The 25,376-nt window shown below is 40.1% G+C and overlaps 1 protein-coding gene across 2 annotated transcripts in view; it reads left to right on the top strand.

The window, feature by feature from the left end:
* Positions 1-25,376, top strand: part of POU6F2 (POU class 6 homeobox 2) — a 394,378-nt gene that overhangs the window by 218,408 nt on the left and 150,594 nt on the right. The gene's annotated exons all lie outside the window — the stretch shown is intronic.

Genomic DNA, 25,376 nt, shown 5'->3' with positions numbered 1-25,376 from the left:
GGAAGTTAGCCCCTCCCACCACTGCTACGCTCTATTTTCAGCATGGTAGCTTGATTGGAGTTAGTTTGGGTAAGTCTCATGAATTTGGGAATTATACCTCCAGCACAAAGTGCAGACATAGGCTACATCTACACTACAGGGGGGGGGTCGATTTAAGATACGCAAATTCAGCTACGCGAATAGCGTGGCTGAATTCGACGTATCGCAGCCGACTTACCCCGCTGTGAGGACGGCGGCAAAATCGACCTCCGCGGCTTCCCGTCGACGGCTCTTACTCCCACCTTCGCTGGTGGAGTAAGAGCGTCGATTCGGGGATCGATTGTCGCGTCCTGACGGGACGCGATAAATCGATCCCCGAGAGGTCGATTTCTACCCGCCGATTCAGGCGGGTAGTGTAGACCTAACCATAGCCTGTAAGATGCTGAACATGAAACTGAAACGCCATTTTGATTTTTGGGACAGTTTGGATTTGAAGTTGAGTCTGGTTCCAAACTTTGTGACTTGGGCCCAGTTCTGCTTCTCAAAAGGTCTTTTAAAGAAAAAAAATTATGCTGTGCTGCTGCAAAACAAGTCAAGACAGTGCAAACTATGGATGTTATCCTGCAACTGGATCTGTGCTCTTTGCTTTATTTCAGTGGGGCTCTGCATGGGTGCAGGCGTGAGCCCAGGAGGATTCATTTGAAGATTCGAACCCCCTAAGTAAGATGCCTTATCATTGAAGCTAGGACTTTTTCATAGAGCTCGCGGAAGTCATGGAATCCATGACTTCCAATGACATTCGTGGCCCACGGCGGCCAGGAGCTCCAGGGTCCCCCCGCCGCCCATGGTGCCAGAAGCTGCGGGGTACTCCCACTGCCCAGTGGGGGTATCCCGGAGCTCCTGGCTGCTGCAGGTAGCAGGGGGCCCCCCACCGCTCCCAACCTGCCACAGGCGGTGGGGGGCCCCCAATGGTCCCCTGCTGCCGTGGACACTGGTGCTGATGCCATTGATAATACCACTGATGCATAAAAAATGAAGTAAATAAAATATATCAATGAGGAGTATGAGGGGACAAAAATCAGAATTTGTTAATTGGAAACAAAAGTCAACAAAATTGAAAACATTTCATTGTGACTTTATTATCTTGGCTCATTTTGTTTCAATTTTTATATTTAAAATATTTTAATATATTTCATATTATATATGTGATACCTATAGTTAATACTATATTATAAAGTCAAAACTAGTTAATCAAAGTAATAGCATTGAAGTGAAATGTTTCAACACTGTTGCAAACGTTTCAATAGTCCTGAATCAAAAAAATTGGAATTTTCAGTCTGTGAGAAATTTCCAAATCTCAACTTTTCTTTCTGATTTGGAACAACTTTTTTAAAATGTCAGAATTTCCCACAGCTTGGAAATTCAGGTTCCCAACCCCAAAATTGAAATAGATAAGACAAACAATGTAACTCTCTAATGTGTGTATGCTTTTCATGTAGCATAGAGCTCTCAACATAAGATAAAACATTTGAAAAGAAATTCACCTTTTGATTTTATTTAACCCCCGTGGAAGTTTTTTCTCCTCTTCTCTTCTCGTTCCTCTCTTCTTCTTCCACAATAGTCCAGCCCTGTGGGACCTAGTCGAGAATGCTAGATAGCCCTCAAGTCCTATCCTCTTGTGATAGGCATAGTAACATATATTCAGCCCCTGCCTTCTTTCATTTCTGTCCTCTAGCTATAATTCGTCTTTAAAAAAAAAAAGCATACACACCTCAAAGAACTGAAGTACCGTAGTTATGTATTAATTGTTATATTAATAATTGATAGTTATGTCTATTAATATTCAAATTAATTAATCACAAGCCACATATATTGTTCTTTCACTGTTGTAATCCTCACCCTCCATGCCTCTTTTCATTGTTTGTTTTCATCTTTCACTGTATGTCCAATTTAGATTGTAAGCACCTCAGGGCAGTGACCTGTCATTTTATTTCTCTATAAAGCATTCGGGTCACCTGTGCTGCTATATAAATAATAATAAAAATAATACTGTACATCATCACTCAACAAGGAAAGGTGTCAAAATAGATCCAAACTAGTGCCTTTGATTAATAACACAACTACCTCTTATTTGCTTCAAAAGGATTGTGGAGGTGCATTTCCATAAAAATTTGGGGAAAAGAACATGAGAACTTAAATGAACAGAGTAACTGGGGGAGGGGGAAAGGGTTCAAGCTATAGCACCACAGGGCTTTGGAGTCACTTCAGGACTGGGCCTGTGTACTGTACTAGAGTCTTTTTCTATCAGTGTTTACTTTTAAAATAAACCCTTTCTTCAATGTTTCAGCCTCCTTCCTTGGAGTTACCATTGTCATCCTATGTATATCTTTCAGAAAGGAAACTTGATTAAGAGCCAAGTGCTTCAGTTCTGGTCCCTGAAAAATCTAGGAGTTATAAAATAAAGTTGGATTGTCTTATTCTGTTTGTTTTCCGAGGAAATTTCACCTCCTCACATTAGACAGTAGCCAGAAGTCATAATTAAAATTAAATTGACATGCGAATGATAATTGAGAGTTAAAGTTTACCAGATGTCCAAAACCCCAAATTCTACTAATGCAAAAGGAGGCTTTTTTAGTTAAAAAAAATCATCCTAGTTCAAAAGTAAAGTGAAAGTGCCAATAAATACATATAAAAAAAATGAGTAACAAATAAAAAAGGCAAAAGTTGGCAACAATGACTGTACACTAGAAGTCATGAAATGGTGACAGTTGATAAGGGACGCTAAAGGTTTCATTGAAACATCTGTGACCGGTAGCATTAAGGACAATAAAACAGATATTTTTAAATATACAGCAGGAACAAAATAAATCTTAGCAATGGAATATGTACTAAACAGGGATGGTAAAATTCTCAATAACGATGCAGAAAACGCAGGAAGTGTTCAATACATATTTTTGTTCTGATTTCAGAAAGAAGCTTGAGACCATATTCACAACTTATAGTGATAATGAAATACTTTAAGTAATTAGGGAGGATGTTAAGCAGCAACTGCTAAAAGTTTACATATTTACATCTGCAAGACCAGATGACTTGCACCTAAGAGTTTTAGAGGAATTGGCTGAAGAACTCTGAGCCACTGATGTTGATATTTAGAAAATATTAAAATACTGAGGAAGTTCCAAAGGACTGGAAAAAAACAAATGTTATGCCAATATTTGAAAAAGGTAAACAGATTACCTAGATAACTATATAGGACAATTCATTTGACATCAACCTGGGCAAAATCATTGAAAGGCTGATACATGATGCAGTCAGTAAAGATAGCAGTATAATTAATACCAATCAATTTTATGGAAAATAGGCCTTGTAAAACAATCTTGATGTCATTTTTTGATGAGGTTACAAATTTGGTTGACAAAGGTAATTCTGTTGACATAATATGCACAGACTTTGTCTTCACTGACAAAAAAAGATGTGTTTTTTACAATGAGATAACTGTCACATGTTAGGGGTCTCAATGTAAAATCCAAGTGGAGACAAAGCTTTGTAGTTTTCATCCTGCTGTAGCTGTATGAGGTCAACATGGGTGATGAGGTGCAAATTTTTAACAGTGATGGTAATTACCACTGAAACAACATACATAGGGATGTGGTGGGTTCTCCAAAGCTTGAAGTCTTTAAATCAAGATTGAATGTCTTTCCAAAAGCTATCTTCTATTCAGTGGTTCTCAACTAGGGATACATGTACCCCTGGGGGTACACAGAGGTCTTCTGGGGTTACATCAACTCATCGAAATATTTGCCTGATTTTACAACAGGCTACATAAAAAGCACTAGCGCGGAACAAACTAAAATTTCAAACAGACAATAACTTGTTTATACTGCTATATATACTATACACTGAAATGTAATTACAATATTTATATTCAAATTGATTTATTTTATAATTATATGGTAAAAATGAGAAAGTAAGCAATTGTTCAGTAATAGTGTGCTGTGACACTTTTGTATTTTTATATATGATTTTGTAAGCAAGTTTTTAAGTGAGGTGAAACTTGGGGGTACACAAGACAAATCAGACTCCTGAAAGGGGTACAGTAGTCTGGAAAGGTTGAGAGCCACTGTTCTAATTCAAACAGAGCTTATGGGCTTGATGCAGAAATTAGTGAGTGACGTTCTTTGGCCTGTTGTATGCAGGGGTCAGACTTGATCACCATTGACCCTTCTGGCCTTAAAATCTATGAAATTATAAAAATATTATCAATCCTTTACCTGTCTGATTCTTATTTATTTATTTGTATTGCAGTTATTGCTGGAGAATAGCTGGGTTTTTTTTCATTTTGTTGGAAGTTCAAAAAAAAATTGGTTAGGGTCAAATTGAATTTAAAAATGTCATAAACTTCCAACGAATTGAAAAACAAATCTGTTTCCGATTGGACAAAACATGTTGACTGTCAATCATGGTGGCAAGTCATACTCATACTTAATGACAATGGATAGTCCATGGTCCAGGCAATGAGACTAAGAGTGAGTGTGTAGCCGGATGGTTAAGGTACTGACCTAGAATGTGGGCGACCTAAGTTCAAGTCACTGTTCCAATGACTATTGGACTATTGATGCGAAGTGGAACAGCTTCAACAGGAGAGATCGAGAGAGGCCTGCCCAAGAAAACGCGAGTGGCTAGGGTATGCTTCTGTACAGTGGGAGGAGACCCAAGTTTAAATCTCTTTATCACATCCGGGAGAGGAGAGAATAGTGTGACCCTAGGTCTCCCACATCTCAAGTGAGCGCTGTAAGCACCTGGGGAAAGATTGTAATGGAGGCCACCCCCTCTGCCCACAAGACGTCTAAGTTCCAAAAGACATTGTTTGGACAGAAACTATTTGGTGAATTCATGTAAAATTCACAAATAGTTTTGGGTCGACCAAAGTGCTAACGGTGTGCTCAGGGCTGTACAAGGAATAAATGTAAAGAGAGTCCAGGCTCTTCAGGACCTAAAATACAAAAGACAGATGTGGAGAAGACAGCGGTGAGTACTATCTTAGATATATGGGGTGAGTTACTAAAAAATAAATGTATTATTATTTTAATGATGGTTAAGTGTTTGTGGTTCTCATAAATGAAGTGAGACTGTAGGACAGGTGGGCACAGGGCCTTGGAGCACATTCCATGCATAGGAGGGCACAAGAATGCAAGTGGCAGAAGGACATAGAAAGGAAAGTTGAGACTGGCATCGTGGTGGAGCAAAGGTGCAACTGGGATATGTGATAAAACATGAGATCTCAGTTGTTATGCAGGGCATAGTTTTTTTGACTGCTGCTGCCCATTGAGCAGATGTTTTCAGAGAACTATCCATGATGACTTCAGGATCTCTTTCTTGAGTGGTAACAGCCAATTTAGATCCTATCATGTTTTATGTATAGTTGGGATTATATTTTCCAGTGTGCATTATTCTGTATTTATCAACGCTAAATTTCATCTGCCAGCCCAGTCACCCAGTTTTGTGAGATTCCTTTTTAAATCTTTGCACTCAGCTTTGGACCTAACTATCTTGAGTAGTTTTGTATCATCTGCAAACTTTGCCACCTCACTCTTTACTCCTTTTTCCAGATCACTTATGAATTGTTGAACAGGACTGGTCCCGTACAGATCTTTGGAGGACCCCACTAATTACTTCTCTCCAATCTGAAAACTGACCATTTATTCCTACCCTTTGTTTCCTATCTTTTTAACCAGTTACTGATCCATTAGAGGACCTTCCCTCTTATCCCATGTCTGCTTACTTTGCTTAAGAGCCTTGGTCAGGGACCTTGTCAAAGGCTTTCTGAAAGTCCAAGTACACTATATCCACTGGAGGACCCTTGTCCGCATGTTTGTGGACACCTTCAAAGAATTCTGATAGATTGGTGAGGCATGATTTCCCTTTACAAAAGCCGTGTTGACTCTTTTCCAACAAATCTATGTGTTGATAATTCTGTTCATTACTATAGTTTCAACCAATATGCCTGCTACTGAATTTAGGCTTACCAGCCTGTAATTGCCAGGATCACCTCTGGAGCCTTTTTCAAAAAATGGTGTTATATTAGCTAACGTCCAGTCATCTGGTACAGAGGCTGATTTAAGTGATAGTTTACAGACCACAATTAGTAATTCTTCAATTTCATATTTGAGTTCTTTCAGAATTCTTGGGTGAATACCATCTGGTCCTGGAGACTTAGTACTGCTTAACGTATCAGTTTGTTCCAAAAACTCAAACTGGGACAGTTCCTCAGATTTGTCACCTAAAAAAAGAATGCCTCAGGTGTGGGACTCTCCCTCACAATGAAGACTGATGCAAAGAATTCATTTAGCTTCTTTGCAATAGCCTGGTCTTCCTTGAGTGCTCCTTTAGCACCTTTGATAGTCTAGTGACCCCACTAATTGTTTGGCAGGCTTTCTGCTTCTGATGTACCGTATATACTCGATCATAAGCTGGATCGTTTATAAGCCGACCCCCTCCCCCAAGATGGATAATTAAAAAAGGAAAATTTTTATAACCCGTTCATAAGCTGACCCTATAATTCAGGGGTCAGCAAACTTTGGCCATCAGGATAAGCCGCTGGTGGGCCGAGATGGTTTGTTTACCTCGAGCGTCCACAGGCACGGAGGTAAACCTAAGTAAACAAAGTGTCCTGACGCACCAGCTGCTTACCCTGATGGGCCAGGACAGCAACTGGTGGGGAAATTTTTTGGCGGGGGGGAAGCTGGGAGTCAGAGAAATAACCCCTGTGACCACCCCCCACATGACCCCACCCCTAGTCTAGGACCCCCACACTCTCCCCATCCCATCCTTTCGGGACCCCCACACTCTCCCCATCCCATCCCTTCCCACCTTATCTGGGGAGGTCCAGGGGTGGATGTCTCTGTCCTGACTGGAGCTGCTCCGGCAGGCTGGGCAGCGTGGCCGCAGCCTGCTCCGGCGGGCCAGACCAGGCGGCGCAGCCGCAGCATGTTCCAGCCGGCTGGGCTGGGCGGCACGGCTGCAGTGTGCTCCGGCAGGCCGGGCGGTGTGGCCACAGCCTGCTCTGGGGGACTGGGCCGAGCGGCACGGCTGCAGCCTGCCAGCCCCGAAGCTGCAGCTGCTTCGGAGGCTGGGGGGAGAGCAGCGTGGCCAGAAGCAGAGAGACTCTGGCCCCGCCTCTTCCCTTCTGGCTTTGCTGGCTGTGCTGCCTCTCCTTGCTCCCTCTGTTGGGGGGAGGGGCTGTGTCCCACCTCTCCCTCTCTATACCCGTTCATAAGCCGACCCCCTTCTCTGGTGCTTCCCTTTTTTACTAAAAAAATTCAGCTTATGAACAAGTATATATGGTACTTTAAAAAATGCTGATAATTTGTGTCTTTTGCTAGTTGTTCTTCAAATTCTTTTTCGGCCTGCCTAATTATACTTTTACACTTGATTTGCCAGAGTTTATGCTTCTTCTTGTTTTCCTCACTAGACTTGACTGTGACACAAAGAAGGCAGTGACCTAGGGGGGAGATGTCTGTTAATTACATTTAAGATTCCCAAATGATCCAAAACCTCCGTTATCCAAATTTATTCAAAGTCCCTCATGTCTTCACGAAAATCGAGGTTGTACTGTAGTAAATCTTTTGCTTTCTGTTTATGAAATGTACGTACTAAATGCAGCTATCTATCTGTTTGCTGGTAATTTCAGCTGGTGGGAAATATTTCCTATCACAGGTCAATCTGATTTCCCATATAGTCTGATTCAGTAGCACTCTGGCTGATTGCTAATTCTTTCATCTCAACCTCCAGATTACATGTGAGCTTGAGCTCAAATTATCATTAACAGCTTTTGACATTTTGGATGTGAATAGCTACAAATTGTTTTCTGGCTGATCTGTGCATCTTGTACTTTGGGTAGAGAAAAGGAAATTTGTAATGTCATAAAATAGCCTAGGTGTGCAGAAAGCCATAGTGACAGCTGTAAACATCTTGCTACAAATTTTATACACACAATGAGTCAACGTACCAAGAGAAGGGACTGGAAAATAACTGAGCTACTTAAGGTAATTGTACTATTTGTAGAAAAAAGTAATGTATAGTATTTATAGTATTTGTAGCCATTCAGAAAATGTAAATTTATTGTTCTTGACCTAACTTTAGCACACTATTCAAATATTTTTATAATGCCATTTGAAGGAGAAACTCATTATTCACATAAATTGCTCCAGTGCTTCAAGGCCCATGTAACTTGCTTAATCATGATAGTTATTTGATAGCAATATCTGGTAATCACTTTATCAAACAACAGTGATTACCCAGATGCAGTATTAAACAGGGACGTTGAGGGAGTAGTACAGCTTGATAAAGACAGAGCTATTCATTATTACACTAAGTTCTGTGGATTCCATCAGCAGTAAAATGGCAGGCTTTTTTCAAAATAGAAATATTTGGTTCGTAAACTTGAGTATAATATTGTAGATATGTTTCCTTAAAAAGCAAGCTCTGCAGGCCATAACTTTGCCACTTTTTCTTCCAAAATAAAATACAAAATTCTTTGCCATTTGTTTGGTTAAGGATGTCAGCTTAATGGCCACTGTGTTTTCAGTGAAAAAATGTAATGGTTGGCTAGAGTTTATATCTGCAGAAATTGGATATCTGATGAGAGAGAGAGAGAGAGAGAGAGGCATATACCCTATTATGGAGAGGTGGTAGCTTCTCAATAGTTAGGATTGACACTTGTATTCCTTTGTAAACTTGATATTACCCCCACCTCCTACCCATCACCACCTAAAATCTTTTTTTTAAAAAGGTCCCTTCTGCTTCAAATTTTGTATGGAGTCCATCTGAGCTGGGTCTCCTGCAGGCATTTCTGCATGCTTAGAAGACTCCAGGAAATGAATCCTAGTCCTATGCCACAAATTTGGGGAAGGAACTGGCTCTCCCTTCACCTTATTCTCCTGGGTTTGAGGCACCAAGGCAGCAGATTCTTTACCAGCGTCACAAAAACCCTGCTTTTGGAGGCCACTCACAACCGTATCGTCACACTTTCCTATGTAGGATGTATGTAGTAGAATATTTACATGCAAATGGTAGTAATGTGAAATGGTATCTTTCCCCCATGGCAATAGTACTACTTTGATACCAGTGGAAGGAGAAAGAGATGGAAAGTTAGAACTACGGAATGTTAGAATATACTGACAACCACATGTGGAGCGGATATTCTTGTGAAAAGTGTGTGTGTGTAAGCCACAGGTTTATAATAAAAGGCAAGCCTCGGCTATAACTATACATAGACTACCACCTCACCATAGTATGGTGTGTGCAATAAAGTGGGAGTGATACCACACTAAAAGATGTAATGTAGACATGTCCTTAAAGGAGACTAAGGAATTTGGAATGATAAGGATTCAGATAGAAATAACTTGCATTAAAAACCACACAGATAGGCTTGTGTAGATAATACTCAGCTGTGCCGCCAGTGTGGCTGCTCTCTGCGTTACCCCCTGACTGAGTGAAAATTACATTTTTCTCAAAGAAATGTGGTGGAATGCATTCAAGTTAGCAGTCTATTTGGAGATGAAATATCCTGTTCAAATCTTTTGAGCAATGCAAACAGGATTTTCAGATTCCTAATACGTCTTTCTATCAAATCCAGAAACCACTCTGAGCATTTAGAGTTGAGGATCAAACATCCAGTATCGGCTCAAACTGGATGTAGTTGATAACGTTAAAGCAATCAGCCCACTGGAGTTTTGAGCTTTAATTGTGATGGTTTATACTTGGAAAGTATTGTAGTCTTTTGAAGTGAGTTTGTGTTGTCTTAGCTGATTAAATACTATCAGTAGTGAAATATTCAGTTGAATACTGAGGGCTAGACTTGAGAGGTGTTGAGTACCTGCAGCTCCTTCAGTGAGGAGTTGCAGGCGGTTGGTGCTTCTCACTCTCATGCTATTCATTGGCAGAGGTTCTCAAACTGTGGTTCGCAGACCACTCCATTCACATGGTCTGCGGATAGTTCCCTCTAAGGTGCGTGCCTGGGCGGCCGCACACAAAAGAATGAAGGGCCACCCACCTAATTAGTGGAGCCGTGCAGGCGTGGCTCCGCTAATTAGGTGCCTGGACCCTGGAGAAGATGCACATGTAAGGTGAGGTGGTGGCCTTGCAGGGAATAGGGGGTAGGTGGGAGGGGGCAGTGGGGTGAGAAGAGGGGGTGGAGGAGATTGGGGACGTGCAGGGCTGCAGTGGCCAGAGAAAGAGGTGACTTTCCCCAGCTCCAGGGCTGCAGCTGTCGGGGAGAGATGGCCCTCCTTCCCAGCTTCAGCTCTGTGGCTGGGGAGAGAACCCCCTCCTTCCCAGCCCCAGCTCGGGGGCTGCCGCAGCAGGGAAGAGGGGGCACATCCATCGCATTAGAAAGGTAAGACTATTGATATTGAAATATGAGCTGTGTGCTTTTATTTGTAGAACAAAAATAGTTAATTATTATTAAGGTGTTTTTTTTTTATATAGCACTTTTATCCAACGCGCTTTACAATAGTTAGATAATGGTACAAACAACATTTGGAAAAATCATTAAGTGGTCTGCAAAAAAAAAAGTTTGAGAACCACTGACATAGATGAACCGAGTGGATGGTCTCAGGGACAGTTGTCTAAACAGCATTAAGCTGGCACTCTTGTTGGCAGTTTGAATGGCCTTGGAGATTGAAGTGTCATTGCTCCCTTAAGGATTGGTACCATTGAAACAAGGTAGAAGCACACTGGTGGAGGTTAGCATGGGGCAGCTTCCACTGCTGCTGTCCATTCTGTAACTGTTAAGGTGGATAAACCAGGTATTATAGTCTCCAGCACTGTGAGTGTAACATCATGAACAACTATAGAATAAAGAGAATAATAGAAACACACAAAATAAAAATTAAACTTGTATTTGGGAGACTCTTTAAAAGGCACTTTAAGAAATATATAAAATTTCTATACCTGCTTCCAAGGGAGGAAGTAGTGTCTTGTGATCAAGTCTCTGGGTTTCAGAGATTTGGGTTCTGTTTCCTGCTCTGTTGCAGACTTCCTGTGTGACATTGGGCTAGTTGCTTAATCATCTTCTGCTTCTAAAATAGAGATAATACTTCCCTTCATGTAGGGAAAATGAAATCATTAATATTTACAGGATGCTGAGATAATATGATGGTGGTCCATAGAAATGCCTATAAATACATAAAATATATATCAAAATCTCTTTTTGTCCATTTTCTTACATTTTATAACTTTTAACTTTGTGTTTTGCTTATGCTATGTTAGTCATTTTTTTCCAGCCAGAGAGAGCCTGACAACATTTTTTGTATATTATAAACTGCAGCGAAGAACATATACTTAACAAAATTACCCAGTCCATTTGCTCTGAGCAGTAGCCAACTCCTTTTCACTTCTGTTATGACAAGAAGAATGCTATACCCAAGAAAATCACCGACCTCCATTTCCACCTTACTTTTATTTGGCAGAAAACAGTCAAGTTTGCCATTGGCTTTCTCCAGTCCATTGTTCAGCTCATATGGTATGAGATCACATTAAAGAAGATTGTGGCAATTTGTCTCATCTTGTTGTGAAAGCACATATGGTCCCTACAACTCAAGCTGTACTTTAGGAATGGAGCCTTGAGTGGACTTAGAGTAGGCTGAGTAAATATGTTGTTGCTATTAGGGCTCAAGAATAAAATGCATTCAGTATTATCTGTCCCCTTAGTATTTGAGTTTAAAAAGTAATCCCCCCCGTACCCCCCCATAAAATCAAACCCTATGAGGTAAAATAGAGTGAAAATGTTTATCCCATAAGGGGCCATATTCTTGTACTGATTTACACCCTGTGCAATTGTACTAAAGTCATTGGCTATAAGTCAGTACAGAATTTGTCCCATGAACTTTAAAACTATCACTCATACACCAAGGGGTGCTACCATGGTATTATTCTTGTGGATCTTCTGCACAACAATTCAGGTGTATCAACTGCATATTAGTCTAACAAAATATGCTTCAAAATGAGAACTCCCATTTCGTTCCCTGCAGTTGTAGCAATCATGACTTTACATTTATAAATAGTACTTTCTTGCATTTCTATAGCACCTTCCATCCAAGGACCTCAAAGGGTTTTACAAATTTTAATGACTTTAGCCTCATGACACCCCTGTGAAAACGTTAAGTGTTAGTGGACCAAATTGAAGTCCATAGCATTACAGCAGAGAATTTGACATATGCTTATTGACACTTGTACAGGTAAAGAAACTGAGGCACGGACTTTTCCAAATGGACACTAATTTGTGGTGCCTCCATTTTTGGGTACCAGACTTAAGACACTTTAGGTTGATGGTCTGAGGTGCTGAGCACCTGCAGGTCCTGTTGACTTTATCTAAAGTTGTGGGTGCTCAGAACCTGTGAAAATTAGACCCAAGTCGTCTCATGTTTGTCACCCATCAACTGAGACATCCAAATGCAATGGATGCTTTTTGAAAATGTTGACCTTTGTGACTTGCCCAAAGTCACACTGCTAGTCAGTGGCATATATGGGAATAGAGACCAGCACTCCTGACCTCAGCCTCCTACTTTAATTACTATATCACTCTTCTCCCTAAAACAACCTGAAAGGTCACTTCATGCTCTATGTTTTGTGACAAAGCCATACACTCTATGTTGCCTTTTTAAGTGCTGACAATTATAACTATCAGTTACTAACAGATCTATGGAAATTCAAAGCCACAGTGAACACACAGCAGTCGAATTGTCTAAAGCAACAGTCATAAAATTCCAGTTATCCAGGCTGTGTTTTTAAGTGGTGAACTGCAGTGGCAGAATGCTATCTGCAGAGTACTAGTTTGATTTCTTGGTGCTTTGGGACTTCAGGGAGTTCCAGTAGGGGTGTTTGCAAGTATGTTGCTATTGATGCAATTGGAAGGGTGGCCATTGGGTTAATTGCACTGAGTTCTAATGGACAAGAATATTAAGCTCTTTGCATTTGTGCATTTAGAATCTGATGCTGCACCACTGACGCCAATAGGAGTTTTGCCATTGACATCAACGAGTGCAGGGTCAAGCCCTTGCTACATATCACATGTACACATATTGTACAATGAGGATCTACTGTCGATTGGTTACCAAGGCGCCAACAATCAGAATGGCTAAAAACCATTTTAAAAACACCCAGAGATGGTTAGTGATTTATGAGGAATGTATTTTATTCTGCAGTGTCTCTTATTTAACTGGATGCCTCTGGAGACAGGCTTTAAACAGTATAGTACTATCTCAGACTAGTATGCTAGATTTTCATCTCACTTCAACTCCATTAAAGTAAGCTTCCATAAACAGACATCAATTACAACCAGTTTTAAGGGGTTTAAAATGTAATCCAACAGTGCTGCTTAACTAAATGAATCCTGAGAACTGATCTCCCTCCAGTGAATTAATAGACTGATATCTGGAGAGCTCACTATGAATCTGAGTTAATGACTAGAGAAGATCAAATTAATTACAACTGTCTCTGAGGACCTGCAGGGAAGAACTCTCCCTCATCAGCTAACGTTTGATTAACTCTACGGGTACCAAATCTGGAGTTTCCACACATTATTTTTTAAGCAAATACAAATGAGGCCGTGGAAATATACGGCCTGATTTTCAGAGGTGATGAGCAATTACAGTGGGAGCTGGAGGTGCCTCTGAAAGTCAGGCCAGTTTAAAAAAATGAGGCTATTTAACTGTGTTATTCCTATGGACTGTATGTTTGTCAAACATGGGACAAAAATGAATGTCCAGCTAAGGGTATCACAAAGGCAACATGATTCACCATTATTTGTTATTATTTGTTAACAGGGGAGCCATCAGAGTTATTAGGTCCACATTTTAGCTAATCATACAGGATTCCACAACTTATTGATAGGAGTCCCCCTGAGACTTTGCACAAGCTTCTCTCCCTCCCTATGCCCAAAATAAATCAGTCTGCAAATAAATGTATGTAATTTTTAAAAAGTGCCAGAGGAAGTAGGATTGCTCAAATGATCAGAAGTAGGATATTAAGTCTAGGCTATCTGTTTGAAACAAGCCTAGACTGGTAAACATATTTCAGTCTGATGGCTATTCACTGGCCTATGTGGAAAAGGTGCACCTGTTCTGAGTGGGGAGGTGTCCACATCACAAACATAAGAGTCACAATTTATAATAATCGGCAGTCTCAGAAGAGAGAGAAGGTTACTGTTTCACCATGGGCTTTATTTAGTTATGGCACCGCCTTGCACTTCCATTCCCTATACTCTTTGGATAAATGCTTCATTTTGCAGGGGTGTCAAGCCAGTATCCTTTATGAGCACTGAAACAAACAACCCAAAATGTAAATAAAATCAGTGGAGCTTACAACCTACAATAACCCAAACAGGCATAGTATGCACAGGAATCCTGCATTGTCGCAGAGCCTTTTAAGTTTTAATGTAAAGACTGAGCAGACAGGCACAACTGGGAAGGGCCATTTGCCTTCTCTAAATACATACATGCTTGTGTCTCAGTAAACAGATAGGCCATACTTTGGGCCTATCAACCAAGACAATGGCCCCTTGGTGTTGCAGACTTAAAACTGTTCCTTTTAACATGCCTTTCAGTTAAGAGAGCACTCTGCCTTCTTCAGATTCAGCAGCTATTTTCTTCAGTCCTTGGTTGTTCCTGTTGTCTAAAACAGAAAAAAAATCTGCAGTGCATTCTTCCTTATATTGCACTATGAGAGCTGGGGTGTACTTCTGTCAAGCAGGAGACCTGATCTTAAGGGCTAACCAATGGAAAACCAGGCCTATTGAATAGAGGATGCATTTGTTCTAAGGAGAAAAGATGCTAGCCAGCTACCAAACTGCTAAACAACATTTATAGAAGGTTAAAGAGGAAGGCTTACACTCAGTTGTGATGCATTCACAGTTTCAGGAAACCCATCCAGTCCAGTATGTCTCAGCCTCTAATTAAAGGACTATGGGTATGTCTACACTGAAATTAAAAACCCATGGCTGGCCCCTGCCATCTGACTCGGGCTAAGGGGCTCAGGTTAAGGGACCATTTAATTGAAGTGTAGACGTTCTGGCTCGGGCTGGAGTCCAGGCTCTAGGACCTTGTGAGGTGGGAGGGTCCCAGAGCCATTATATAATGTAGTCTGACCTATATAACATTGGCCATTACATTTCCTCCAATTACCCCTGTATTGAGTCCAATAAACCTGTGTTTGGCTAAAGCATCTGTTCCTGAAAGGCATCCAGCCTTGATTTGAAGACATCAAGATGAAGAATCCACCACTTCACTTGGTAGTTTTTTCCAATGTTTAATCACTGTGAAATTTCTGCTTTAGTTCTCATTTAAATTTGTCTGGGTTCAGCTTCCTGCCGCTGGTTCTTGTTATGCCTTTCTCCACTAGATTAAAGAGCCTTTTCGTACCTGGTATTTGCTCCCCATGAAGGTACACTGTAATCAAGTCACTTTTCACTCTTCTTTTTGATAGGCTAAACAGATTGAGCTCTCTAAGTCTCTCACAGTAAGGTGTTTTCTCTGGCCCTCATATCATTTTTATAGCTTTTTTTTCTGCACCTTCTCCAGTTTTTCAACATCCTTTAAAAAACATGAACACTGGAACTGTATTCCGGTATTGGTCTTACCAATGACAGATGCAGAGCAACTCCATATTCGTACTCACTAATCCCCAAGGACTGCATGACCCCTTTTTCCACAGCATTGCACATGGAGCTCATGCTGAGTTGCTTGTCCACTTAGCCTCTAAATCTTTTTCAGAGTCACTGTGTTCCAGGATACAGCCCTCCATTCTTTAGGTATTGCCTGCATTCCTTGTCCCTGGAAGTATAACTTTGTGTTTGGCTGTTTTCAAACCCATTTTGTGTGAATAGGTCCCAGCTCACCAAGCGATCCAGATTGCTCTATCTAACTGCCCTGTCATCATTATTTACCATGTCCCAAGTCTTTGTCTCATCCACAAATTTTATCAGTAGTGGCTTTATATTTACGTCCAGATCCCTGATGAGCATGTTGTATAGCATCAGGCCTAGTACCAATCTAGTTCCACCTCTCCATAGACAGACGAATTCAGAGGAAAGTCTGTGATTTGAAATTATTGGAGTTTCCCATTCCCTCCTGCCAGTTATTCCCAGCTAGGGGTGAATGAGGCCCACAGCTCTAGTGAACTCTAATAATAGTGGTAAAACCTGCAGCTTCCCTAGTACATTACCCGTGAGGGGCTGTGCACAGTATGCTTAGAGCTGTGTAGTGACGTCTATGGTGGTTCCACTTGTGAGTCAGAGACAATATGTGACCTTTAGTTTGCATATCCCTGCACCAAAACATGGAGAGGTTCAGGAACACAATTCTGGGTCATTCCACTGTCATTTAATCTTAGAATAATAGAAATGTTGTACTGTAAGGGACCTCAAGAGGTCATCCAGTCCAGGCCCCTGCACTGAGGCAGGCTCAAGTGAACCTAGACGATCCCTGATGGGTGTTTGTCCAATTTGTTCTTTAAAAACTTCCAGTGATGGGGATTCCACAACTTCCCATGGAAAGCCTATTCCAGAGCTTAACTACTCTCATAGTTAGACAGTTTTTCCTAATATCTACCCTCAGTCTCCCTTGCTGCAGATTAAGCTCATGACTCTGTGTCCTACCTTCAGTGGACATGGAGAACAATTGATCACAGTCCTCTTTATAACAGCCCTTAACATAGTTGAAGATTGTTATCTGGTTCCCCCCTCAGTTTTCTTTTCTCAAGACTAAACATGCCCAGGTTTTTTAACCTTTCCTCATAGGTCTAAACCTTTTATCATTTTTATTGCTTTTCTCTGGGCTCTCTCCAGTTTGTCCAAATCTTTCCTAAAGTTTGGTGCATGATATTGGACACGTTACTCCAGCTGAGGCCTCACCAGTGCTGAGTAGAGCGGGACAGTTACTTCCTATGTCTTACATATGACACTCCTGTTAATGCACCCCAAAATCATGTTCGCCTTTTTTGCAGCTGCGTCACATTGTTGACTTATATTCTATTTTTGATCAACTATAAATCCCAGATCCTTTTCAGCAACACTACCACTTAGCCAGTTATTCCCCATTTTGTCGATGTGCATTTAATTTTTCCTTCCTAAGATAAAGTACTTTACACTTATCTTTTCTGAATTTCATCTTGTTGCATTTAGACCAATTCTCCAATCACTGCTTGCTCTTCCAAAAGGGTATGAATCACACTACTAAAATTGAGAAAATTTTGTCAAAGTGCTTTAACAAGTATTCCTTCCCTTACGACACTCATCTCCTTTTGGCTGTCATTATTAGTTAGTTTTATGGCATTGTACAGCAAGGTACACAGCACTTTACAAGCAATAAAATATATGAAATAAAAAAGTGGGTTATGAGTCTATTAATTTGAATGGAAGATGTGTCTAAAACCCCTGGACTAGAGATAATATTGAAGTAAAACCAGTATGATTTTGCTGAGAGAGAGGACAAAGATGACAACAAATCTGGGTAATGTGGAGATGGTCATGCTGTCAATGTTGATAGAGAGTGAATGGAATTTGGCATGGAATAAAGCTCATTTTTAGACTGTAAGGGCCTCAAGGCAGAGGCTTGACATGTGTATTGCTCTGGCAAGCATCATGCCTACCTATGGTTCTGTATAAATAATACATTTTACACATGGTGATACTGAACTGGCAATGAGGCCTCCAAGAGGAGGAGACATTGGAAAGGCAGACAAAAATGCATGATTGGTGAAGGGGTGGGGAGAAGAACTCTCTGGGAGCCATCAGTGTAGAAGTAATAGCGGAATTCAAAGCAGCGAATGAGAACACCCAAAAAGATGATAAAGGAATGCTGGAGACGATGCAGAAACATGGTGGAAAAGAAAAAGATTCCATGAAAAATGGTCAGTCAGTTAAGAGAGAATCCTGAAGTAGAAAGTGATGGAAGACCAAGGAAGAGTGTGTAGAGAAGAAGAGATTGATCAAATTCATCAAACAGATCAAGATCTTTGATCTTTTGCTTACAGCCATCCTGAGTGGTGATCTAAGATAGATCACTCTTGTTCACTGTTACCATATGATAATGTGACTAATGCACCAGTTGCCACTTCATTACCAGGGTTGACTATAAACAAAAAAAAATAGTTTCAGGCTGTGGAGGGTTAGTTGCAACATGACATACAAACTACATGTTGTCTTCCTCCTACCGAATACCTAATGTGTCTCAGCATCAGCCAGGTGATATATCATTTGTGCTAGTCTAAACAAACAGAAAAGAATCCTCCTACATGGATTTAAGAGGCTGGGCTCCGCTTTGTGTTCAGCTGGTGGTATGAATAATTTTTATAGCCAGGGAATGATTCTATAGTCAAAAATTATATAAAATGCCTCAGCTCTTAGTAGTCTGCCAGCTAAGGGGACGCTGCTGATGCAACGCTGTAGGCCGCTACGGATTATCACAGCAGCAAAATCACTACAGTATCCACTTAATCTCGCTGGAGAAGCCTGCGTGAAGTGCCACAGAATTCCTATCAGTATCATACCCGGAGTTCTCAATTCAAAAGCATTGTTTCTGATAGAAGGCTATTACTATAATAATAGAGGTAAGAAGTTCAGGAAATTCCATCTTTGATTTTTACTGGACATTTCTTGGAATATAACTGTTTTCCAGGTTTATTTCTTAAAGAAAAGCAATGATTACATTGATAATTTATTAACAATACTGTTATTTATGTCTGAAATGGAAACAATAAGTCTTTCGGTCACTCTTGCAGTTAGTTAGTCTGGTGAGTAGAACAGAACTGCTGAGATTGCATGTGGTGCATGTGACACCCATTGTTGCTATTTAGATAGCATGCTAAGTGCTTTTCACATAAATTCAGTAGGAAGGCAAGATCCCTGACTCAAAGAGTCAGTAATCTTAAGGCTCCAGTCCTGGAAACACTAATTCAGTAAGCGCTATGCCTGGGGATGAGCGGTCCCAGGGAGTCATAAGAACATAGGAAATGCCATACTGGATCAGACCCGAGATCTATCCAGTCAGTGATTGGTACCAGATGCATAAGAGAAAGGTGCAAGAAACCCTGCATTAGACAGATATTCATGACAGTAAACACTGCATCCAGGACGTGTTTGCAGAATCAGGCCCTAAGTAAACAAGGCACAGATTAATGACAGGGATGAGATGCAACAAAAGACCACAAGATTGAGTGGTGATGTTTAACATGTGTCTTGTCAGTTCCATGAATTTTATTTAGAGGTGTGTTATCTTTATTAGTGTTTCTGATGTTTATTTTGCTTATGCGTCTTTAAGGGGAACACCAGATCCTGTATTTGCCTCATGGAGGAAGTGTGCATTGAGGAGAGAATTAATGGAGGAGAGAATGGAGGCATGGTAGACAAGAGCAGGGAGGGTTTTCTCAGCAGAAGGAGCTGCTTGGAAGAAGATACAGAGATCAGCATGAGGGGAGGAAAAAATCATATTGGGGACAGTTAGTCATGCAGCTTGGGAGAATTGGAGGGGGTGAATAGTGAGATGAAAGGGTTAAACTGTAGAAGACTGCTGCTGCTTCTACAAGCAGATAGCAAGTTTCAAGCTGTCTAGGTAAAAGTAGGTTTATTTTGTTTAAATAATCGCATCAGCCAATTTCCAGTAATTTGCAACATTTTTAAACCTTATTGCACCCCGTCATTATTCCTTTGGTACAAGGCACCATGAAATAGATTGACCTTTATGCTAACTTTAGATGTGTGAACCCTACATTTAATCAAACCAACAGCTGCCCCAAGAACAATAAAATATAAAAAACAAGAAGAAACAATTGCTGTACAAGGGCTTGGTGTCTCCCATTCTACTTGTAGTCGCTATGGGCAGAGTCAATGAGATTATGTATTGGATAGTCCTCGAGACATGCAATACAAATACCATTTATGCTGTTGCACAAGAGGAACAGAAGGCTCATCAATACAGCACATCCGATGACCTTCCAAAATAATTACCAAGATGGTTCTGTTCTCCCATCCAGCATCTTGTAAAGAAACTATTGATACTGCTGGAATGTTTTTAATTTTGGAAATATTCAGTATCAGAGGGGTAGCAGTGTTAGTCTGTATCCACAAAAACAATGAGGAGTCCGGTGGCACCTTAAAGACTGACAGATTTATTTGGGCATAAGCTTTCGTGGGTAAAAAACCCACTTCTTCAGATACATGGAGTGACAGATGCATGGTGATTCCATGCATTCTTCAGATGTGTGGTCACTCCATGCATCTGAAGAAGTGGGTTGTTTACCTATGAAAGCTTATACCCAAATAAATCTGTTAGTCTTTAAGGTGCCACTGGACTCCTCGTTGTTGTTTTGGGAAATATTCAGCTACATTCTATCTTGCTGTAGCAAATCCTTCTTGTTCCAATGTCTATGTTGTGGGAGATGGATATCACTCTGGTCATCAGTTAAATACTGTATAAAATTTAATATGCCAATGAGAAGACACTCTAATGAAGTTTTGTATTGATTTAGTTCTGTTCTGTAAGGACCCAAACTTCAATATTAAAAGTTGTGCCAATCATAGTGTTGAAACTTGCACACATAAAAAGACAATTACAGTTACATATTGGTAAAAACAGTAATTATGACTATACTTTACAACTGTACATTTAGTACATTCATAACTAATCATTAAAAGGGTCTGTTCTTTCCTGAAAAACTAACTGAACTACATAATTGAGCAACACAACAGGAGATTAAATGAAATGTAGACAAGTGCAAGATAATGTGCATTGGCAGGAACTATCTAAACTATACATATTTAATGACAGCTTCTAAATTAGATGTAACCTATCAGTTAAAATGTTCAGGAATTGTTAAGGATTGCTCAAAGGGTATGTCTGCTTATTACACAGTGCAAGCCAAAAAGGTGAATAAGATAGAGGCTGTATGTACAAGGGAATAACATATAAAATATTAAGAGTTAAATCCTTCAGTCCTTAGGCAAAATTCCCATTTTGAGGCCTTTGGGAGTTTTGCTCGAGTAAGAACTAAGGCCAACATTTTCATACTTGGGTGTTTAAAAGGCTCTAATACTGACATAATTTAAGCATGCACCTAACTTTAAACACATGATTAGTCCCATTGAAATCAGTGGGGCTACTCAAGTAGTGCTAAAGTTTAGGTATGTCCCTAAGTACCTTTTTGAATTGGGGCCAAAAACCCAAATCCATATTTAGGCAACTAGATAAGCAAGTTGAATTCCAGGGGTGCTGAGCAAACACAACTCCCAGTTACTTCAGTGGGAATCTTAGCTCCAGCTTTAGATCCACTATAGCGTGTCGGAGAAAAACAGAGTTCTCACTCTCTTTGTTTGGGTGCAGCAAAGTCTCTTTTCTTACTTAAGCAAATGTATTAGACTTTAATATATCACATTTTCCTGATATTATCCAAACACTTTGTATTCCCCTTCCCTGTCAACCGGGGTGGAGAGAGGAATGCTAAACCCCTCTCCGGTTCTCAGACTTACTGCGGCTGAGAGTAGGCACACTTTTAATTATGCAATCTTCAACATATAACACCAGACAACACCAATACAATACCAAGCAAAGCAAACATAAAATAACAAGGGCAAAACAAAGTGTTTGGATAATATCAGGAAAATGTGATATACTAAAGTCTAATACATTTGCTTAAGTAAGAAAAGAGACTTCATTGGTCAGATCTTTTAATTGAAAATTGTTGTTAAAATTTGCATACCAACAGTCTTTGGAAGCAAGGACATGAAGGTTAACCCACTCCCCATATTGCACATGGTATCTTTCTGGCTACCTCAGATTTCTAGCCAGAGGGCTGAGGAGGGAGGAAAGCTATTGGACACCAGAGGTTGTACTGAGTGGACTCCTCAAAAGTGGGTGTGCTCGTCCTGGCTTGTTGCTCCAAAGCTCTGTAATAAAGTTATTTTACTGGAAGGGTGTATGTGGCATACATTGAATAATAAGACTAAAGTACTGTATAATGGCAATGTGTATGTGTTCATTGTGGAAAAAAGATGTGTGAGTGGAGAGTGGAAGTTTCCTTTGTAGGTTAAAAGAAGCCAAGAAGAGGAGAAGGAAAAAGAACAGAACGAATTAACCTTTTTCCCACAATGAACACATACACATTGCCATTATACAGTACTTTAGTCTTATTATTCAATGTATGCCACATACACCTTTCCAGTAAAATAACTTTATTACAGAGCTTTGGAGCAACAATCCCGGACCAGCCCCCAAATTGTCGGAGAAAAACAGAGTTCTCACTCTCTTTGGTTGGGTTAAGCAAAGTCAGATACTTTATTCTCAAGCAATTGCATAGAGGGAGAGAGTGCACTAGGACACAGGGCTTCCCCCTCCTAGGCAGGTCTCTCTCTAGGTAAACAATTACAGCAAGCATTTATACCTTTTGTTACATACAATAATGAGCAACAGCTGCATTTTGTTTATACATAGGTCATCCTGATATCTTATTTTTCACATCTATTTAGACTCTAGTCTACATTCTATATTTATCTACACAAGGTCGCAACAACTTCTCACACAGCTCTTTCCCACTCGCCTCACACAATCCTCGCTTCTACATATCTCGCATTATTAGGGTTACAGCTAGCCTGACTCTCGCTCACAGAAGAGACTGTATGCATTGAAATCCCCTTCAAATCCCTGTCAGTTCTTGCTCTACTTCCACAAGGGTCTGTCACTCTTTCCTAGCACAAGAAAACTCCAGCTGCAGTTAGAACAAAATGTCCCCCATGGCACAGCTTAATTGACCAGGTGCATTCTGGGAGTTTTACACCTTCCTTTGAAGCATCTATATCATTGGCCACTACTTAAAAAAGAAAAAAGCAAGACGTAGAGGTGGGGCATTCAGCACATAATAGATTTTAAATTAAGGCTTAAATTTAAAATGATGTCCTTTCAAAGTCATCTTGGTTAGCTGAGCTACTCTGTGATACCCCAGAATGCATTGTTTTGTAGCATTCAGCTACTGCTCAGTCCTACTGGGTTTTAAATCTAGCCTTTTCAGTATCAGATACGTGGCAGTATGTTATCGTGTGGTGCAATTTGTAAAATGTTTTATCCCAGGTGGGACAAGGAATTTTAAAATCTTGTCATCAACATAATAAAAAGATGCTGCTTCCCTGCCCCCTTCCAAAAGCCATTTCCATAGTCCTGTGGGACAAATGCTAGCTGTGGTATAGCAGAATAAGTCTGGAGTTCTGGAGCATACCATACAGGGAGTAAATGAGGGTTATTTCAAAGGAGCCATGTGCTGAATATGCCTTGCATTTGTGTCAATGAGCACATAAAAATACAGTTACTTCATTTTTGTTAAAATATTAGCAGGTAACTTTTAGTTTATTAATACAAAACAGTTTTAGCTGAAATAACTAGGTCAAATTCTTCCCTGGTATAATGAAGTGCAGTTCCATTACTTTAATGTGAATTTAACCTGCTTTTACCATGGCTGAATCTAGCCTATCATGCAATGGTTCAGGTCCATTCTGAATGTGTGTGGTGTACTGTGTAGATTAAGGGTCAAATTCTTCCCTCAGAAACATGTCCAAAACTCCTGCAGTAGTCCATGAGAGTTATGCATGGGTATATGACAACCCGTCTTAATATCCCAATGAATAACAGCTCACAGCAAAAGGGTTCAAAGCAAAATATTTTCACTTGCATTTTCTGCCTTCCTTAAGAGGAAAAGAGAATTGAGATGTTTTCCTGGCTGTATTTTAGTGAGTGAGCACTGTACTTTAGATTGCTGCTGACCTTGCTGGAGCCATGACCCCCAAGAGAGACAAGTGGTGCTGAGAATGACTGATGGGTAATATTTAAGATTTCAATACTGTGCTAGGTGACATCATCGGTGGATGCAGACCCTTGAAAACATTCTGCCAGCAGAGAATGAACAGCAAGTGCACTGTGAATGGGCCTGATCCTACTGAAATCAATAGGAAAACTTACATTGACTACAGTGTGAGCAGGATCAATACCAAATAAGATAAGAAGACATTAGGTACACAAGTAATTAGCTAGTCTCCGATGCACTGACAGTGAACCAGTTGACAAATAAAAAATGGTGACACCAGCTCCCTCTGTATTTGAAAAGTGTCTCACATGTTTTGCACACTACTGTATTCTAAATAATGCATAATAATTCAGAAAAACAAATACAGATTATATTTCATTCTTGCTGTCTCTAGTTTGGAGGCAGAGGCTGTATGTCATCATTAATATTTTCCAGTCACTACCTGTGTATTAAAAACATATATATTTGATGACTTGAACTCTCTGGAATGTGGAGGCAAAGTAACAAAGGAAACAAAAAAAATCCTAAAATTCCACTTAGTAAATCCTTTGCTTTTTGGGGTTTCTTTTTACAGTGCTTGGTTGTATCATTTCATAAGGGAAATGGCGCTGCCAGTCCTGAAGAATGCTGCTCTATTTGCAAACATTTTTTGCAATGACTGTGTTGCAGGAAATTTTTACTGACAGGTTATTATGACTACTTTAACACACATATGACCCACTGTCTGGAAGACAGTTAAAATTATAAACTGTTCATAAATTTACTGACCCCCATTGGCAACACTGAACAGCAGTAAATACTTAATTTGATCCTCATTTCTTAAAATAGTGGTATTGCTACACACGCAGACATACAAAGCTTCCTTTTGAAAAAAATCTATTTCAGATCTCTGCATATTAGTCTTTCAACACTGCTTATGTGCATTCATGACAAATGAAAGTAGTCATATTAAATCTCCATTTAATGTTAAAATGGAAAGCAACAAATTCATACAATTCAGCGCTTTCTGCACTCAACTTCTTATAAAGCCCTACAAATTCTGAGAAATTGTTTCTGTCCACAATCTTTTCCTAAGTGATTTTGTATGTAGTTGTCTGGTCTCTCTATGCCTGATGCACAAAGAATATTTTAAAACAAGGTAGACATTGGGATCCATTCTGTAGTGGAAGTTTTGCCCAAATTATAACTGCATGATCTGACTCATAGTCTGAGTATTTATGGTTCTTTCAATTTAATGCAATAAAATGATAGTACTGTGCTTTAATGAAATAACAGTGGTACCCTCTCTACCCTTTGATCCATATTTCTACATCTTACAATTCCACAAGGCTTTTTTCTCCACAAGATACAGACAGACACCAGTTTCCTTCAAGGAAGTCCAAATAGCTTCAAAGTGCAGAAGCAGAAAAACACTTCACATGCCCTCTTAGCTTCCCAGTTTCCATATACCATGTTGTTCTGTGAAACTGAAATAAGTCGCTAAACAGTGACCAAAAAGGGGAGGAAAAGGGAATCATAAACCCTGGCCCAAATTTTCAAAAGTGACTAGTAATCTT

This window comes from Emys orbicularis, chromosome 2 (assembly GCF_028017835.1).
Source record: "Emys orbicularis isolate rEmyOrb1 chromosome 2, rEmyOrb1.hap1, whole genome shotgun sequence".
Lineage (NCBI taxonomy): Eukaryota > Metazoa > Chordata > Testudines > Emydidae > Emys > Emys orbicularis.
The sequence above is the reverse complement of the archived record's forward strand: the minus strand, read 5'-3'. Positions and strand labels throughout refer to the sequence as shown.